The sequence below is a fragment of the Botrytis sinoallii genome (genome assembly GCF_014898435.1).
Source record: "Botrytis sinoallii strain Bc 23 chromosome Unknown BSIN_003, whole genome shotgun sequence".
In the NCBI taxonomy this organism is placed as follows: Eukaryota; Fungi; Ascomycota; class Leotiomycetes; order Helotiales; family Sclerotiniaceae; genus Botrytis; species Botrytis sinoallii.
In genome coordinates, this window is record NW_024066030.1 from 456699 (window position 1) to 473729 (window position 17031).

Consider the following 17031-nt stretch of genomic DNA (forward strand, 5'->3'; position numbering starts at 1 on the left):
CAGGAGTGAAATTTGTAGTTTGAGAAAAACAAAATCATCCAAATGCTTTCGGATTAGGTATTATTGATAAAGAATTCGGTAAATAGAAACTATTCTACCCAATCATCCTATAGATATACTACATACGATTAAAGATACTACTCTAGCATTACATTAGTTTTTTCAGTTTATCCATCAGTTTCGGGGTAGTAAGCGGTCGAGAGCTTAACAACTATGCCCAAGTACTTACAAATATATTTCCAGAATTCAGAGACAAATTGAGCTTTGCGATTAGATATAATAAACAAAAATAAGCCGTAAAGCTTTCAGATATTTTTTTGGAATAAATAAACAACCTCTTCAGAATTACAGATATTATAGCAGGGCAAGAAATGTTTCATTTTTGTTAATCGGTCAATTACTACCATGATAGCATCGAAACCAATATTTTCGGGCAGATGTATAATAAAATCTATCGAGATATCTTGCCAAGCTCTCTGTGGGATCGGGAGCGGGTGGAGAACTCCCTCCTGGCCTCTACAATTCAAGACAGTGTAATGGCAATTATAGCAGTTATGGATTCACTATGTAATATAATCGTAGTATCCAGGCCAGTAATAGTTTCGAGATAGTAATTCAAAGGTTCGGGTATGATACGGGTGACCGGCAGCAAGCGATTCGTGGTACAGATAGAGCAAATAGATTTTCAGGGGGTCGTGATCGGGAACGTATAGTTTCCCTCGGTAATACAATAGGTTGTTATTTTCGATATATTTGGCAAAAGTGATTTTCGGGTATTTCGGGAATCCCTCTCGTAGGGATTTCAGAACAGATTCGGGTATAGGGTCGGCTTAATAGCCTTTATAAAATAGAATAAGCAAATCGACAGAAAGATTTAGAAGAGTTTCTATATCTTCTAATCGTATTGCGGGGTCGGGTATAAATATAGCAAATAGAATTGCAGATTCTATAACTTTGCCATTTTCTAACAAAGTTATGGTATCATCAGAATCTAAATAATTGATAATATCAGTAGAGTCGGGGTTTCTCTAATTACGAATGATTATAGCGAAGCATACTTTCTTAGCAATCTTGGGTTCAATTAAAATAACAGCAGCGGGAAACAGATCGGGATTCAGATTCTCTCGTTACAGAATAATATGGCTTTGGTATAGGAGGCGTTCATCCCCCTCCTTAAAGAAATCTTCTGATCTTTTAATTAGTATGTTGGGTTTGGCATCTAACTTTCCAGAATAATAAATAATTCAGAAATTAAATCGAGATAGAAATTCGGATCAATGGGTTTAACAATAATTCAATAATTTTGTAATAATGAAATACTCCAGATTTTGGTGGTTGGTAATGATTTGAATTAGGGAGGCGGCGTTTTCCAGCTTTGGGCGCCATTTTTCGAAACAGTGAATAATAGCTAATAGTTCTTTGTTGTAAATCTTGTAGTTATATTCAATTACCAAATGTTTTTTAGAGAAAAACGTAATAGGTTTCAATACTCCTTCATTATCATATTGGGAGAGTACTCCGGTAGATATATAGTTGGAGGCATCAATTTTTAAAATGACTTCCTTTTCCCAATCAAAGGAAGCCAGAACAGGGGCTTTGATAAACACTTACTTTAATCAGTCGAATGCTTTTGACAGATAGGGCTTTATAGGAATGGGATATTCTTAGTCTGCGTAGAAAACCCAGTGGGTGGGACCCCACCCACTGGGTAATAGTTCCAATGGGTGGGTAATACACTTCATTGGGTACTCAATAGGTGGGTAGGATTTCTAAAAACCCATCCCATTACCCATGGGTAACCCAAAATACCATGGGTAACCCAAAATACCATGGGTAACCCAAAATACCATGGGTAACCCAAAATACCATGGGTAACCCAAAATACCATGGGTAACCCAATGGGTAATGGGTAATTTAATGGGTAATGAGTAATTTAGTGGGTAATAGATAGTAATTAGGGTTATAAAATGTATTGTTCAAGATTAATAGAAAGATTAATAGAATATTCTTCAATTCTCAATTCGGGTAACTATCTATATCTATTAAGTATATTATGAAACCTTCTTTAACTCCTTTCTCTATTGGATTTATCAATTATAATCTCATTATTTTCAATTCGTTACCTTTTCGAATTATGGCTTGGTAAATCAGGTTGTGTAACTTGATCTTCTGCAGTAATCTGTAAATCATTATAAATTGCTAGATCTTCGTTTTCCAATCTTTCATTTATTTAATTTGATATATCTTGCTCGATTTCGTAATCATTTTGAGAAAGATGTTGTGATGTTCTGGTTAATAGTATATTTCTTTATAATTGACAACATCTTCGAAACTCCTTTCGTGCTGTACGTATAGTATTCATATTCGATTCTTCGTTGCTAATATAATTCTTTTGGTTCTAATCATCAAGTTGTTTGATCTTAAGATCAATCTCATCTTGTAAATTCGTAATTTCGACTTCGATTTCCTTTTCAGTTAAAGCTATAGATTCTTCAGCAATTTGTATAATATCCTGGGATGTATAATAGCCTTTATCTCTATTTGGAGTCTCCTTTTGTGATTTCTATTGATGATGAAAAAGGAAAATATTATTACGAATAGTTTCTGAAATAAGTTGTCCATATCGATATGAATATAAATCCCTAGTATAACTGAATATTCGTTCTACACCAACTCCTGCTATTGGAATACAGAGGAAATCCCTAGCCATTCTAGCTAAACCTGGATAATTATATTCTTTTGCTTTTCAATAAAAAAGAATAACTATATCAAAAAAGACTAATAGAATATTAGAGATATAATTAATAAAAAGATTAATAAAAAGATTTACAAAAGTGTAATCAAGAATCTACTTTATCTACAGCAATTTCTTGAGATCTGTATTGTCTAGAAGTATCCCGACGAGATTGTTCCAAAACAATTGTTAGATCATCCTTATTTGAATCTTACAAAGCTTGAAGTTCAGTAATTCTAGATGGTGTATATTGTTGATATTCGGTTTCCCAAAATCGACGAAATTGTACTTCGAATTCAGCTTGTTAATCCCGATTTTGATAATTCAACTAACAAGAATTTGAATTGAAAGCAGTTGTCTTTAAAGCTGGATATAGCAAAGCTCCTATTGTATAAATATTATTAAGATCATTATACATATTATTGTAATATTTATCCAATTTTCTCTTTGCTTTATTAATAGCTTCTATTAGTTTTTCAATCCATAAATATTTCGTCTTTTTTTAATCAAACAACAACGACTTTCAGTCAGATGCTTATATAAATTATTGTAAATACCTAATGTATATGGTAAAGTAATTCCTTTTGTTCTGTTTATATGTGTAGTATAGAAATTGAATGGACAAACAAGATCAATAAGATATCCAATTTACTTTCATTCTGTTTCTAATAAAGAAAATATTCTCGCATCAAAATAATCCTGATAATATTTATCGATTGCGTTTCGAAGACATACTACACGTATCAATATATGACAAGTCAAATCCCATCAAATTGAAATATCTATCAAAAGATTAATTGGCCTTCTCAACTCCGTTTGATTATTCCTGATAAATTCTTATTGAATATTCAAAAACCTTAATTGTCGTTGTATATTAGAATTCGAGAGTATAGCTAGTTTTCGAATTTAGATAAGGATTAATAAAAAGATTAATAGAGAAATCAAATTACTTATCTTAACAAGAATAAAAGAAGTAATATTATTTTCTAGTAGATAAATTCTTTTTAGATCGTTTGTTTCTACATCATTATTCCAATTTCGAATAAACATTTCGTTAATTGAAGTCAAACGAATTAATTCAAAAAATGTTTTTAAAATAAATTAAATAATATATACTAAACAAGATATATACTGAATACATTTATCCAGAAATCGATTTCTATTAAATACTTTCTCAAAATGTTAATTGATTTCTTCCATCATCTTGGAATTATTAGATGTATTATCAGTAGTAATCAAAATAATCTGATCAGTAATATCGAATTTATTGGTAATATCTTTTACAACTTTAGTTAAAGCTTATTCTGAATAAATATCTATTAAGCTTTCGAATCCAATGAGCTTTTCAATTAATTCCCAATCTTTGGAAATATAATAAACCAAAATTCCAAGAAAAGATAATCTATTTGTACTAGACCAAGCATCTAAGGATAGAGCAATCTTACTTCCTTTCACCATTCTCGAAAGTAATATATTCTTTTCAAGATTTTCGACTTAGGTTGTCAATCGTTTTCGAAGTATATATACAAAGGGAAGAGGGAATCCAGGATTTTGCATTTAAACAAGCTGTTGCCATTCTTTATCCTCAATAGCTCGAAAAGGTGCTCGTAAAGAAATAATTGTTTGTAAAAGTTGATTATGAAATATTTCTTCTATAAATTGTTTTAATAAATCCATTTGAAAAAGAATTAGCTTTCTATTAATATTTCTATTAATCATTTACTACCTACTCTTACAATAGGATATTTATCTAATTCTTTTTGACGTTCATTTCGAAGAGCTGCTTTTCGATATATATCACTTTGAAGATGTTTAAATAATGTATTGGTATTAGTATTCTTAATCCCAGAGTGATTCAGTTCTCTATTACATTGACAATATATTAAAACTAGCTCTCCGGTTTTCTTATTCGCAGTCTGATTATATTTAGTCCAATATATCGATTTACGAGTAGTTGAATCCCAATGAATCTTCTTTATTAAATTAATTGAGTCATTGATCTGATCATTGAACCATTAAGTAGTTTTCCATTATTCAATAAAATCCTGATGAACTTCTTATATTTATTTAAAAAACCTTCCACCTTTTTTATATAATTCAAAAGACAATTTATAAGGAGACAAAGAACGAAAAGGATCGAATAGCTTAGAATTAGAAGCACTTGAAAAATAACTGGAAGATATAACGAAATTATCCAAATAGATTTCAATATCTAATAGATTTTGAAAGATAAAATCTATTCTTACAAAGAATAAGAATGTCAAATAGAAAATTAGTAGAAAACTTAGTAGAAAGCATATAATAGAACTTCAATTTGATTATTCTATATTAAAATACTAGTTTTAATCATAGAAACTCTTAATAAGCTTTTGATTGGCTTGAGTATCAGATAACACTTGCAAATTTGCATTCGCAGATAGAACCAATTGCCAAAGATCCCATAATTCCTGGTTGATCTTCTTATCATAAATCAATCTCCTTACATCAATATATTGCTTTCGATCATTCTCTGGAATGAAAAATCCCATATCATCGATCTCTTTAATAAACTCTGGCCACCAAAATGCAGGACCAGGAAGATCAATCCAATCATCCATTTCAGAATCATTCATGAGATAAGCTATACGTGTTCTCCAGAATGCTTTCTCGGAACTTGTAAAGAAAGTTGCAGGTGATTTCCATATTAAAGTTTTTCTAATAAGAATTAATGGATTAATCGAAAGATTAGTGAAAAGATTAGTAGAAATAGTATATCATACTCTACAGCTTTCTTGTGTTCCTTTCTCAAATCACAAAGTTTATTGAATAAGCTAAACTAATTAGATTTTGAAATAGGGTTCAAGAGTGGGAATATAAACTTACAACTGAAATTTGTATGTATTCTTTACCAACTTGCCTCGTTTCTTCTGCAACTGATAATAAAGAGAAGAGCGTCTAACCAAATTAATCAATTTATATAAAGATCAATACAGGGAAAAATTCTTACCTTAATCCTTTTTGAATTTCTCGTCGGCTAAAGGTAGAAAAGGCCTCTACAATATCCTCCGATTTCCTGGATTTTTTGAACAACATCTTTCCAGCACTTCTCCAAGTTTTTTGCCAGCATCGAAGTAGCAAATACTTGTATCTCTAATAAAGATCAGTTTCTATTAATCTTTCCATTAATCATATAATATTACTTACCTCTAGAGGATTGTAGGCATTGTAAATCAAAAGTGCTTCTCTTTCTTCAAACTCCTTATCATCCTTTCCTTTCCGACCATATTCTTGATTGAAAGCTTCATTATCTTTCTATAAACTCTCATATACCCCATCATACTCTTTCTCATATTCAATATCCTCCCATACACTATTGTTGTCATCTACAACAGCAAATTGCCCACCATAATCTCCCTAGCCTAGAGATGTAGCAACACTTTTCCAATCGTTGCCTTTCATTACTCTATTAATCGGATTAGTAGAAAAATTAGTTGAATAAAGATATATACATACCGTTTGTGCCGAGTTTCTGTATCGCAATCAATCAACATCTGGCGCTGAGTATCATCGGAAGCGTTGATATATTCTTGTGTTGTCTTCAATTTCTTTTTTGCATAGGTGACAGCACTCTGATCTCTTGCTTTGGCCTTTTCAATTTTTCCACGAATAGGATCATTTTCTAAAGTTTCATTCCTCTTACGCACTTTGATTGTATTAGGATTTTGCGATAAGTCCTCTGATGCTTTTCGCTTTCCAGACATTATAAAGATTTCGGATTAATAAAAAGATTAGAAGAATGAAAGATATTTGATTGCAAAAAAGGATTCTGTAATAAGAAATCGAAGAATGTTGTTTATTAGAATAGTAGAAAAATTAAAGAAAGATGAGAATTGGAAAATAGTAGTATAGTAGTGAATTTCGAAGTTTTTGTTTTTTTTGTTTCCAAGGCAACAACCTAAGTTCTAAGGCATCCACACGAAATATCATACAATACAAACGACCTCTTTTTCAACTTCATTTCTTTACTACTACAACAACAATACACTATTCAGAAGATGTTATCAAGTATGTTAATTGATTTCATTCTATTAATTTATTTACTAATTTCAATAGGATGCCAAGCACTCAGAGTCGTCGATCGCTTCCAAATAAAGCAACAAAAAATACACGAAAGAAACCTGTTTCTAAGAAAGTTCCTAAGAAAGTATATCGCTTTAAGCCAGGCAGTAAGTTGATTAATAGAAATATTAGTAGAATGGTATACTAAGCCCAATTTCTAGCGGTTGTATTATGTGAAATCAGAAGATATCAAAAAGGCGCTGAGTTATTGATCCGAAAGCTTTCTTTTCAATATCTTGTTCAAAAAATCACTCAGGATTTGATTCTAAGAGTTACTCGCTGGTAATCAATTGCATTATTGGCTCTACAAGAAGCTGCTGAAGTATGTTTAGTTAGAGAATTTGAATATAAGTTTAATCTAATCTCTTAATGTCTATTAAGTTTTGTACTAATCATTTAATTTCAGTAACAAATCTTGCAGCAATTCATGCAAAACGAATTACAATTCAACAAAAGGATATACTTCTGGTTCGGGCTATGCGTAGTGGTATTTTAGGATATTCATATGCTGGTAATCATCATGTACATACAGATTAACTTGATTATCTCAATGCTTCTACAAATTCATAAATGTATTTTCTTTTAGAAGAATTACTGAATACTATGAATACAATAAAACACTTTTCCAACTCTATAATAGAAATATAATCGAAATATAATGTGAAGAAGGTAATTAGTAGAAATATTAGTAGAATTCTTTATATATATCATATTGATGCTTAATAGATCCTGGGCTTTGGGTTACCCATAGTATTTTGGGTTACCCATTGGGTCTTGGGTTACCCATAGTATTTTGGGTTACCCATTGGGTTCTTGGCAACCCATTGGAGTCTTGGCAACCCATTGGGTAACCCATGGGTGGGACGTCTATTTATACTATTACCCACCCAACCCATGGGGTCCCGATGGGTGGGACGTGAGATCGAAAACCCGACCCATGGGGCCCCATTTTACAGCCTAGATATTCTTTCTGGTTAGATCTATTATTGAGCTAATAATCTTCGAGAAATCTTTAATAAATCATCAATAGAAGTTTGCAAACCTGATAAACGCTTGGATGTCAGTTATAGTAGCAGGTGGTTTCCAATTTATAATAATTCTGATTTTCTCTGGGTCTATTCGGATATTATTTCTTTCTATAATAAGGCCTAGGAATTTAATTTTGAATTTCAGGAATTTACACTTTTCAAATTTAGTAAATAAATCGGCTTTCCATAATACTTACAGAACCTTTAAACATAACAAACATATTCCTCTCAAATTCGACTATATATCAAAATATCATCCAGATAAGCAGTGTAAAATATGTCCAAATATCCTCGCAGAGAATTGTTAATAAACCTCTGAAAGGTTGTGAATACTCCTATCAACCCGAACAGCATAACTAGAGATTCAAATAATCCAAATCGGGTATAAAACACAATCAGATATTCCTGCCCTTCTTTATTTTTATATTGTTGAAGATAGAGATGATATTAATTTTATTGAAATACTTCATTTTCTTCAAATTATTCAGAAATTCTTTTGTTAACGGTAAAGGGTATCGGTTTTTGACCGAAAGGTTGTTTAGAGTGCAATAATTTATACAAAACCGAAGGTTTTTATCGGTTTTTTTGACAAACAGAATAAAAGAAGTAATAGGGGAAAAGTTTGGCTAAATAAACCCTTTTCTAAGATTTTCTTCCAATCATTTTTTCAGGGCTTCTAATTTGGGGTGGGATATAAAATACAAAGTGTTGAAAGGAGGAACAGCTCTTTTTTTGAGATAGATCTTATAATTATACAATCAATGAGGGGATAGTTTCTCTGTATTCTTTAGGGAGAAGATATCTTTTCAATTTCGGAATTCGGGTAATAGATCTTTAGGATCAAATACCTTCTTCTTCTTATTTAGAATATCATCAATTTGTTTAATCAATATCTGGAATATTTCATATTTCCAGTAGGCGTAAACCGAACAGACTCTCAGGGAGATCGTGGCTATATCCTTATTCTTTAACCCTTTAGGGCGGGCAGGCAGATATACAGGTCAGACTTTTGAAGAAATATCTGGCAAAGCTTTTATACAAAACAAATGGGATGGAGTATTACAAAATTCATAGCAAAACGAGTTATCGAATTGGAACAAGTTTGTTGCAAAATCGATATAAGGATTGTATTTCTTAAATCAAGCTATCCCCAGCACAATAGGATAATGAGCTAGTTTGGTTATATACAAAACGATTTTCTTCTCGATATGATTGTTGATTCTGAATCCTACTCAGATATAGAAAGTAATTCGATTGTTGGACAAGATGTTTCTATCGAATCCTATAACTTTGAATACTGTAAATAGTTAATATATTAGTATTTTCTGGAAAGACACTTAGCTTCAATCTGTAAAGACAATTCCTTTGTATCTGTTATCAACTATAATATATATTGGAAAGGTATCTTTTTCCAAAAACAGGATAACGAATAGAATTATTAGATCTGTATAATTATTTAGTTTATTTTTTAAAGAAAGGCTATGAATAGTAGCAGTAGATAAGCGGAGGGTACACGAAGGATTGTTCTGATTGTGATTTAGGTTAGGTGTATCCCATTTCCTGAATTGACTGAGCTGGTTGGCGAGTGGGGAGGAAAGTGAAGTGGGGAACGGATAGGGATTCGGTTCTTCGGAGGATTGTTCGATACAGGGCTGATTTTTGTAGAGCTGGTTATAATAATAGTAACTCGAAGTTAAACAAAACGGGTATCAGAATGCGGGCAATCTTGTATCAGGTGGCTAGCAGAGCTGTAGTAATAGTATTCACCGCGTTCCCGCCGTGAATCCAGGTTCCTAACAGTGTATTCCTTTTTTCCTAGCTTAGATCCATTGGGTCTCCAGGAATAGACTTTGGGCTAGTGAGTTGTAAAGATGGAGTAGTGATTATTCTCCGGGGTGAAGTTTCAGAAGCGACAGAACGAATATAGTGGATTTGTTATTAATATTAATGAAATCAATTATCGAGTTGTTATAGATGATTAGTGTATTAACGAAATTTACAGGTTGAAGTGGGGTTATATAACAATATATCTTATAGTTCACAAGAAATTCCTTAAAAAAGGAGCAGGATTAGAGCATCATCAAGTATCTTTCCTTTTAGGGCGAGTTTCTAGAATTCTATAAAGAAAATACTAAAATCGAGATGTCTTTACTTTAGTATATATAGTTTATTCTGTATGTTTTGTATTCAATCAGAATCCCCAAAGACATTTTCGAGATATTCAAGAAATACGGTATAATCAGTGAACTGAGGAATTCCATGGGAGATCTTAGGTAGTATAAGCTTGTATACCTTTCCAGTAAGTCTTTTAGTAGTGTAAATTAGGTGGGTAAAAATCGTCAGGAATCTATTATTATTTACATTCAATTTTCTATATATCTGTTAAATAAATCTATGTAGATCGAAACAAATGCTATCAAACTCTTTCGGATTGGGGATGCGCTCACTCAATTGAGTGGTTGGAGTAGGTACAGTGGGTTCGGGGATAAAGTTAGTGGGAGTTTCGGGAGATACGGTTTCCAAACGAGTAGGTATAGTAGGTGTGGATTTGGCAAGGCGATCAAGTAGACGGGCGTTTTGAGTAGCAACCTGCTTGTGCAGAGCGGCTTGAATACGTTTGCGGACTAGGGATTCGGAATTTCGTGTTCGAGCGATCTGTTGGTCTCCTCCAGCTCGATATAATACGCAGATGCCGACTGGAGGTATTAGTATCAAACCTGAGGGTCCTCCGATACAAAAACACCAAATTCTGAGGAGTCCCAGGCCAACCAAATAGATACAAAGCAGTCATCGCAAAAGCGATATTTTAATGGGTAGGAGCTATATAATATCACAGGGGCAGACAAGCGGAATAGAATTCTAATAACTTTACCCTAATCTGACAAAGTTATACTGATTCGAATAATAGATTCAGATTGAGAATTAAGATATAGCTCAAAAAGCTATAATACAGAATCTTCTGAATTGAAGATATATGGAATTTTCATAGCAAGCTAGCCCGATTGAGCCCTAGCTCGCTTGCGCTCCGATGCGAGCACTCCTTTCGATCCTCTTCGATAGGACCAGCATATCACGTGAGCTCACACCGTGACATAATATATACAAATCCCTTAAGCACATTGTGCATTATCACAAAGTCCTTACAATCTACAAAACCTAGCCTTTAGATATCAGACCCAAATATTTATCCTACAACTAAGCGGCTCAAGAATGACTACTAAAACAATTAATACACATATCAGCCAAGTTCATTGAATTTATTATTATAATAAACTTCTACAGAAATATATGCCCTAAAAACGCTACCAGAAGAATAGAAAAAGGAAATGGAAATGGATTAACCGATCCAGGTGAATACAAATACAGAATAGAAGGTGATTGATATAACAAAACTATAAAAAACAAAATCAATATATACAATACATTGTATTACACTAGAATACATACAAAAGCTACCCTTACAGAATAAAACAGCTCTCAATCAAAACATTATATAAAAGATTGGAAAGCATACACAGAGGTGCTTAGAGAATTGAAGACAAAAGTGCAAGCGCGCTAACTATTGCTTGGAAGGCTACTAAGGGTATTGAGACCCTCATTTTTAGGAAAGGGGGATTATGTAAATTAGAGATTATCCCACAGTTAGCCCAACCGTAATGCCCCCTGGGAGGCTCGCCTATACGGCCCGGTTGAAAAATTACTAATAATAATAATAATAATAATAATAATAATAATAATAATAATAATAATAATATATAATACAATCTATTTATAAAGCTTTAATTAATATAATTCGATTACTATATAAAGTATAAATAAACAAAGAGATTACTGATATATTTGAAGATAAAGAGTTTTCATTCCGATCTATAAGTATATTGGATAGAATAGTATTAGAACCCTTTCTTTTCGAAATATCTATTCAACGAATCAATTCAGAATCCTCTCTTTTCGAAAATTCACTATTATTGGAACCCCCTTTTTCCGAAAATCCAATACTACTATTGGAATCCCCTTTTTCCGAAAATCCAGTATTATTATCAGATAATGGTTTGTTAGATAGTAAGAATAATTCGAATAAGGGTGGAGAAAAAGAAAATAAAGGTAGAGGAAAAGGTTTTTCATAAGGAGGATGTAGTGAAAATAGGAATAGTAATGGAAGAGGAGGTATGGGAGGAGGTATAGAAGAAGGCGGAGAATAAGTATACTCTTTAGCTTGTTTTTGCCCAGCTATTATAATATGGAAATTGGTTTATCTGAATAATAAAGATAGAGAAAACGGTTTTCCACAAATAGGAATAGGTTAATTGGGATAAGGATTATGTGAAAGATGGTTTTATAAAAAAAGAGAGAGAGAGGGAAAGGGAAAGAGAAAAAGAGAGAATGTGTGTGAAAGGGATTAGTAGTATAAATAGTTTTATAGAAAAAGGGATTAGCTAGAAAGGATACAATCCAACGATTTTAGAGAGTTGCTAGTGTTGGGATAGGGATTATATGACTAACCGCGCTAGCGTATGCGCTAGCACCCCCGCACTATAGCATATACGTTCGTAGCCTTTAGCTTTTAGAACCTCAAGCAATATTACAACAGTGTGAATCATTAGTACTATATTACTTCACCATCCCCATGATGATACCAACAATAGTGAATACCTTAACTATCAATTTATAAGCACTTACAGTATTGTTGAGATTAGTTATTATTGAAAAAACTATTACAAACACTTATTGATATAAAGAATATCCTGAAAGCCTTTTCAGAATTGTTTGTATTAGTAAGATATTGATCAATAAGATAATCATTATCATTATTACTATTACTATTTTAATTGTCTTTTTGTTCAATATCAATAATAAATTTATTATATTGTTTTGTAAAACTCTTATTATCAAGATTGCTATACTTAATATGATAATTCGTTTTAAATCAGTCTTTCTCTTTTTGTATATACTTGTAGTATCTACAATCCTTCTTTTTGTAACCAGAGAAGTAACAATCGTTCTTACTCTTATTAACTAATATAAAGAAAGATTATTAATCAGTGTATTTATTATAAGGTTTCTAAAAGGAAAAGTCCGAAGATATATTATTGTAGAAATATCGATCTATAAGGAATATTTCAGATAGAAGATATAGTTTCGGAAATGCCTTTCGATAAGAGTCGATAATCTGTTTAATCTGGTTAATAAGCTTTGCAACAGTGAATAAAGATTGTATATTGCAGAGTGGTATTTCAAAACACTATCATACATAAAACAAAATCCTAATGTAATACGATTAAGGATCGTGCATTATCCTGAAAATAGTATACTGAAGGAAACATAAATCTGTAATCATTGTATTAAATACTTCCTGAAACTCTATAAATAGGTTTTTCTCGATGTAATCCTTGAAAGTAATGTTATTCTATTTGAGAAGTATATTCTATTAATATTCAGGTCTTGTCACGGGGTGACACTAAGCCCTTTCTGTCTGTCCTGTCCTGTCCTGCTATATATGTGAGAGTAAGGTAGAACTTCCAGTTCTACCTCCTAGTCTTTTGGGCGTTTAGCTCAGCGGTAAAGCTTCTGAATACTCCCAGAGGTGATCCCGTGACAGGTCTTTCGAAATTGTTGATTATTATATTATACAAGTCTTAATATGAATCAGAAAGACTATTAAGATTTATTTGATAATAATCTCTAATTACACTTACAAGTATAATCGAAAAGGCTATTATAATTATCTTTACTAGTATAAATATTCTATAACAATATTCCCCGAATATAGAAATCTTAAAATCAAAAGAGTTATCAATACTCTTATATTTATCATCATCCCTATAGATTTTCGAAAGATCAACAAGATAATAGCTCTGATTATATTAATCATTATTCTTGTAATTGGAACAATCAGAATGATTTCTATCCTTATTTTTATTATTGTTTTTATTGCTATTATTGCCGCCTTTATTATTATTACTATTTCGACCATTACTTTAATTGTTATTATCATCCGGATTATTTTTATCACCAGATGATCCTGCAGAAGCATTTCGTATATCTCTAAAACCATAAAATGGAGAAGATCTATATACCTCAAAAGAAGCAGATAGAACAACTTTGCTAGTATTTGGCAAAGTTAGATAACCAGCTGGGTTACCGTCTAAAGGTTCGGTAGGAGGATCGACAGGGGGTTCGACTTGTAGTTTCGGATTGAATCTAATAGGAAGATAGGTTCATTTTATAAATACAAATGGTTGTATCTCATTAATCTAATATTCCAAAAGCTATCCTGTAGTTCAATCGTAATACTCCTTGCGGAGAAACACTTCCATTAGAATATCATCAATATTTGTATTGATATTGATATAAACTTTATAATATTGTAAGATCTTGCAAAAGTTATATAATATCAATTTATTAATATTCCTAAGTAAGGCTTGTTGAATAAGCTCGAAATCGAATATAACTGTATTGATTGATTGATTTAATTAACGTCCACCTTCAGTCTATGACTATATAGGACAACTAGGCCAAATGATCTAGCAAATAACTTTTAAAGTACAAAATTAGGAATTTTAATAATAAAATAAATGAAAACTAATATTGGGAACTTGTTTCCACTTACTTATCACGGGGGCAGGCGGGCGGGATAGGGTTCTAGTAACTTTACCCTAATCTGGCAAAGTTATACTGATTCGGGTAATAGGTTCAGATTGAGGATTAAGATGTAGCTCAAAGAGCTACAATACAGGATCTTCTGAGTTGAAGATATACGGAATTTTTACAGCGAACTAGCCCGATCAGGCCCTAGCTTGCTTGCGCTCCGGTGTGAGCGCTCCTTTCAATCCTCTCCGATAGGACTAGTATATTATGTGAACTCATATCGTAACATTACCCTCCTTCTAAGGGTCGAGCTTCATCAAGTGCAACATGTCACGGTTACAATCTATAGGCAGACGGGGCCCGGTTAAACGGGATTGGGTTTGTTAGGGTATTTATGATGGAAGTTGCAGATCAGTTTTTGTATATCTTTCAGGTAGCTCGCAGGTTCTTTGGTTGGCATATTGTAGCCGACCCAACGGGACAGTATATTTCAGGCGAGGTCCTCCAACACCTCTTCTTTTTTAGTGGGAGTTTTAGGATTTCGGTAACCTCAAAACGCTCGAGGCCGTTTACTTCTATAAGGGGTGGTAACAGATTATACTACTTAGGAACAGAATCATCGTGTACAGGATATAGCAGGGTGACATGGAAAAACAGGATGAATCTTTATCGAGGCGGGAGCTCCAGTTTATAGGTATAGGGGCCTACCGGATTCAAGATTTTGAAGAGCCCGAGGTTCTTCCAATCGAGCTTCTTTTGTAGGACGCAGGGTCTTGATATTTCTGGCATTCAGCCAAACCAGGTCGCCGGGCAGATATCTACAAGCAGGGGAAAAGTGGACATCAGCATTCTTCGAATAATCGAGCTTGACTAGCAATCAGTTCGGTCTGTAAATGCAAGGAGATGGTTTCCATTTTAGCAACGAATTCTTTGGCGTCTCGCATGACAAGATAGTTACTCTGGGATAGTGCAGGCTCGAAATCTAGGTAGAGATGGAACCCGTAATTCGAGAAGAACAGAATCATCCGGGTGCTTTCGGACCAGACATTATTAATAGAGAATTCAGCAAGTAGGAGCCACTCTACTACCTAATCATCCTATAGATATGCTACATACAATCGGAGATACTGCTCTAGCATTGCATTAGCCCTCTCGATTTGTCCCATCAGTTTCGGGATGGTAAGCGATCGAGAGTTTGGCGGCTACACCCAAGCGCTTGCAGATATGTTTCCAGAATTCAGAGATAAATTGAGCTCCACAATCAGATATAATAGATAAGAATAAGTCATGGAGCTTCCAGATATTTTTTCGGAACAACAGACAACCTTTTCGGAGTTGCAGGTATTATAGCAAGCAAAAAATGTTTCATTTTGTTAATTAGTCAATTACTACCATAATAATATCGAAACCGGTACTTTCGGGCAGATGTATAATAAAATCTATCGAGATATCTTGCCAAGCTCTCTACAGGATCGGGAATGGGCAGAAGAACTCCCTCCTAGCCTTTACAATTCAGGGCAGTGCGATGGCAATTATGATAGTTACGGACCCACTGTATAATATAATCGTAGTATCCAGATTAATAATAATTTCAGAAACAGTAATTTAAAGATTCAGATATAATGTGGATGACTGGCAACGGGTGATTTGTGGTACAAACAGAGTAGATAGGTTTCAAGGAATTGTAATCGGGAATATAGTTTCCCTCGGTAATATAGCAGGTTGTTGTTTTTGGTATACTCAGCAAAAGTGATTTTCAAGTGTTTCGGGAATCCTTTTTATAGAGATTTCAGAATAAATTCGAATACAGGGTCGGCTTGGTAATCTTCATGGAACAGAGTAAGCAGGTTAGCAGAAAGGTTTAGAAGGGTTTTTGAATCTTTTAATTATATCACAGGATTGGGTACAAATTATAGCAAGTGGAATTGCAGACTCTATAACTTTGCCATTTTCTGGCAAAATTATAATATCATCGAAATCTAAATGATCGGTAATATTAATAGGATTAGGGTTTCTCTAGCTACAGATAATTACAGCAAAGCATACTTTCTTAGCAATCTTAGATTCGGTTAGAGTAATAGTAACAGAAACAGATCGGAATCCAGATTCTCTCGTTTCAGGATAATACAACTTTGGTACAGAAAGCGTTCATCCCTTTCCTTAAGAAGATCTTCTGACCCTTCTGATCAGCGTATCGGATTTTGGCACCTAGCTTCCCGAAGTGATAAATGATTCGGAAATTAAATCGAAACAGAAATTCGGACCAGCAGGCTTGACAACAGTTCAGTAACTTTGTAGTGATAAAATACTCCAGATTTCGGTAATTGGTGATGACTTGAATTGGGGAGGCGGCGCCTTCCAGCTTCGGGCGCCACTTTTCGAAACAGCAAATGATAGCTAACAGTTCTTTGTCATAAATCTCGTAGTTACATTCAGCTACCGAATGTTTTTTAGAGAAAAAACACAACAGGTCTTAGTACTCCCTCATTGTTGTATTGGGAGAGTACTCCAGCAGATACATAGTCGGAGGCATCAGTTTCTAAGATGACTTCCTTTTCCCAATCGAAGGAAGCCAGGACAGGG